Source organism: Pseudophryne corroboree, chromosome 6 (genome assembly GCF_028390025.1).
Source record: "Pseudophryne corroboree isolate aPseCor3 chromosome 6, aPseCor3.hap2, whole genome shotgun sequence".
Taxonomy (NCBI): Eukaryota; Metazoa; Chordata; class Amphibia; order Anura; family Myobatrachidae; genus Pseudophryne; species Pseudophryne corroboree.
In genome coordinates, this window is record NC_086449.1 from 200,731,488 (window position 1) to 200,735,729 (window position 4,242).

General features: G+C 46.1%; 1 pseudogene; it reads left to right on the top strand.

The window, feature by feature from the left end:
- The first annotated feature begins 2,434 nt into the window (after nucleotides 1-2,434).
- On the top strand, nucleotides 2,435-2,553 carry LOC134937560 (5S ribosomal RNA; annotated as a pseudogene).
- Nucleotides 2,554-4,242: the final 1,689 nt, after the last annotated feature.

The window sequence follows — 4,242 nt, forward strand, 5'->3', positions numbered from 1 at the left end:
GCACAGGGACACCACCACTGGACTGATGCAGGATAACACAGAACCACTGCAATGGACAGGACTTATACAGCAGCACGGGACATATGGCAGCAGAGGACCCCACCACTGTGATTGGACTGATGCAGCACAAGACACTACCACTGTACTTATGCAGGACAACACAGCACCACTGCAATGGACTGGACGTATACAGCAAATGGAGGCGACGCACAGCTCCATATATGGAATCCAAACCCCGCGAGAATCCGGCAGTGTGAAGATGACGTATTGCCTCGTTCTGGTTTCCGAGTCAGGCGGGAAAACCCGAACCGGGCTCGGGTAATGAAGTTCGGGGGGTTCGATTCTCAGGGAACCGAACCCGCTCATCTCTAGTTAAATTTTGTTGGTGCCAATTAACCTACCAGTATAATTTTGGATTGTGGGAGGAAACTGGATTACCTAGAGGAAACCCACGCAAGCACAGGGAGAATATACAAACTCCACAAAGTTAGAGCCATGGTGGGAATCGAACCCATGACATCAGTGCTGTGAGACAGTAATGCTAACCATTACACTGTCTGTGCTGCTCATTTCTATACTTTGCCATGCATTTCATTGTAAACCACTGTGCAGAAAATAATTCTATGTATGTACTATATGGGTGGAATTCAATTACCGGTGAAGAGTGCAAATTGCAGTTGCCTCAGTGTTTAAACTCCGTCAATGGCAGCCTGTCCGGACCAAACACCACGATTCGCATATAAGTGCTTGCTACCCTATGGAGTAGCAAACACTTGTGTGCCAGATCCCGCAGCAGTAAACTGCAACTAGTAGCATTCAAATTTGGCTGAGCGAGATCTTCACCGGCAATTGAATTTCCCACATATGTTAATTTTAATATATTTTACGGTATACATTACAACATTCTAAGAAGAACAGCAAATAACAGGCATTAGGATTCAACCCCAAAAGAGGTCTCTACCTCAAATGGACTTATAACTTAATAGGTAGTTGAAGACAGATGAGGCAAAAAGCAATAGTCAGTTGTCACATTTTAAGGTGCAATAAATGCATTAATGAATGGGCTTTGCAACAGGTGTGGCATCTATAACTGAAGATATGTTTGAAGATAGCTAGAAATTGCATTCCACAAGTAATCAGTATTCAGAGAGAAGGATTTAAACCGCCCACAAGGATGGGGAACCATTGGCCCTTAAGCTGTTCAACTACGCATGCCCTGCCACAGTTTTGCTATTTGGTCATGCTAAAACCATTGCAGGGCATGCTGGGATGTGTAGTTCAACAACAGCAGGAAAGCCGCAGGTTCCCCACCTGAGATTTAAAGCATGAGCAGAGCTTTGTGTATGAACGTCTTTCCAATAAGAGGATGACACAGTACATTTGCAGAGCTAGTCACTAATGTACTTGGAGCATCATTCTGACCTGGACGTAGCCGTGTGTTCGCACTCAGCAGGCGTATTCCAGGGGGTCTGCGCATGCACACCGGTCACAGTGCGCGTGTGCGAACCTACACCTTGCCGCTGCATCATTCCAGGGGGTGTGTTGGTAGTGTTTTTGGGATGAACAAGCCCGCTGGAGGGGTGAAACGCGTTTTCCTCTTTTTCCTCTTCTGACCACGGACATCAGGAGTATGATGCAGATCTTTCTAACTCCAGACTGACCCAGGGACCTGGGCAGGGACTGGTATTTTCTGTATCTTTCCACCAAGAAATTTTGTTCAACTTGTTATAACCAATATCATTTAGCAACACCAAAACCTACCCTGGTTTTTTCAGATAGATACAGTGTTAATTTTGCCTGCTACAGACGGGACATGATAAACGTACCTGTCTTTTACATATTCTGCTTACATTTTTTATTATTATCTGTTACCGTATAGATAACTGAGAGCAGGTGATAATTTTGTTTGAATGGACACACCCCTCTCCAATAGTTGTCTTTCCCAGTGCAACAGTCCCATATTTTGGGTTGCATTTACAATCATACAATTTTTTTTTGGGGGGGAGTCTTTTGGTATATGTGCTATAGCCTTTCCAGTCCAATCTAGCCCACAGCAGGAATTCTAGATATAACATGTGTATGTCTAAGTTATCAAACAAATTGTCAGTACCTATTGAAAATAACACCTGATCTCTGTGATATTGATTTCTTAATGTTCCCTACCTAGCGGTACAATATATTGCGTTTATAGGTGGGATCAACTGGTGTCAATTTAACATAGGCTATATTTAGCATATACTGATCGTGTACCTTTACCCTTATCCTACCTTTATCTTTATCTTTAGCCCAAAATTTCTTTATATCAGCGGACTCTCATCTATGATTCACAGGTGAAAACCTGCGTCTAACGTAGACAGCAGATCCGCAGTTTGCCTTTTTTCTGAAATCTTTAATCGGTGCACTCTCATTGGTGGGTCGACCAATTGCGTCAAAAAGTTACTACCATACCCCACCGACAGAGCCCGATCTCGTCCGATCTTGGAAGCAAAACGGTGGCGGGCTGGGTCAGTACCTGTGAGGGAGACCCCCAGAGAATACCCGGTGTTGTAATTAATGACCCCCTCCGACCAGATACCAACAGCAGGATCACCACTTTTTCTCTCCCCCCTTTCTTTTCCCTCTTCTCTTCTGTTTTCTTTTTTCTGCTAGATATCTAAAGCTAAAAATTAGCTAAACTTATTGTCTCTAAAATACGGGGGCATCTAGCAGGCAACCCCCATATGTGCACATACTTTTGTTACAACACATACTACCGATAAGACTGGTCCGGTCAATTATGACCCATTGAGGTCTCATTAAAACAAGCTTCGCTTGTGCTGGTTGGTTAGGATTGGATGTAGAACTATAGTGTCTACATCCCCCTACAAGTCTTTTGGTGATAGACTAACCAGAACATTTCCAATTTTTGAAGCACTTTTTGTGTATATAGATATAAATATATCCTATTAACCAAACATGGTGGAGTATAAGAGTGAGGATTTATTTTAAATGGATTAATAAAAGTTATGTTTTAATAAATAGTCATATAACAAAAACAAAAGTGCACCCACACAAGAGTCTTCTGCAAAGTTGTTTTTTTCTCTAGTTTTTCCCTGACTCTGGGTGCACCACCAGGTACAATTATTTGTAGGTACACCTACCATACATATGAGCATAATTCTGGTTCAATAAATTATCCTTTGAAATTTTGAGGACTGGTGCGGAGTCACAACCCTGTTCATCAATAAGAGGATGACACAGTACATTTGCAGAGCTAGTCACTAATGTACTTGGAGCATCATTCTGACCTGGACGTAGCCGCGTGTTCGCACTCAGCAGGCGTATTCCAGGGGGTCTGCGCATGCACACCGGTCACAGTGCGCGTGTGCGAACCTACACCTTGCCGCTGCATCATTCCAGGGGGTGTGTTGGTAGTGTTTTTGGGATGGCTGAGTGTCGTCACATGCATCCGCCTAAAAAAAATTGGAGCTTGCCCTCTGCTGGGCGACTTCCAGCATATGAGGAGATGGACACAGATCTTGCAAAGAAGGCGTCATACAATTGCTCCCGAGCAGTAGCGGATCTTGCCACGGGCAAGCAGGACTTTTGCCCGGGGTGCCGCCTTCCGGAGGGCGCCGGCGCCATCCGGAGGGCGCCGTACCATGGCAAGATCCACCACTGTGCCCCCTGCAGTGCCCCGCTGTGCCCCCCGCAGTGCCCAGCTGTGCCCCCCGCTTTGAAGGGAACCAGACGCGTAGCGTCTAGTTTCCCTTCATGGAGAGGACCTTTGTTGTGCGGTGCGCGATGACGTCATCGCGCACCGCACAGCAAAGGTCCTCTCCATGAAGGGAAACTGGACGCTGCTGTCTAGTTTCCCTTCATGGAGAGGACCTTTGCTGTGCGGTGCGCGATGACGTCATCGCGCACCGCACAGCATAGTGGCACAGACACTAGGGGTCATAATTGACCTCTAGTGTCTATGCTGTTCTATGGGAGAGACGTAATAACGTCTCTCCCATAGATCGAGGAGAGAAGAGCGGCGTCGGCGCAGAAGGTCTGCAGCGGTCTGGATCAGGAATGGGGATAGTAAGTATACTTTTTTTTATTTTATTTTTTCTTTCAGCGACGCTACAGGGGGCACAAATGGGGGCGTAACTGACCACGCCCCCATTTGAAGCCACGCGCCTATACTTTGCCCAGGCACCACAAGGGCAAGAACCGGCCCTGCTCCCGAGTCCCCACCCGAAAACAAAATGCAGCACC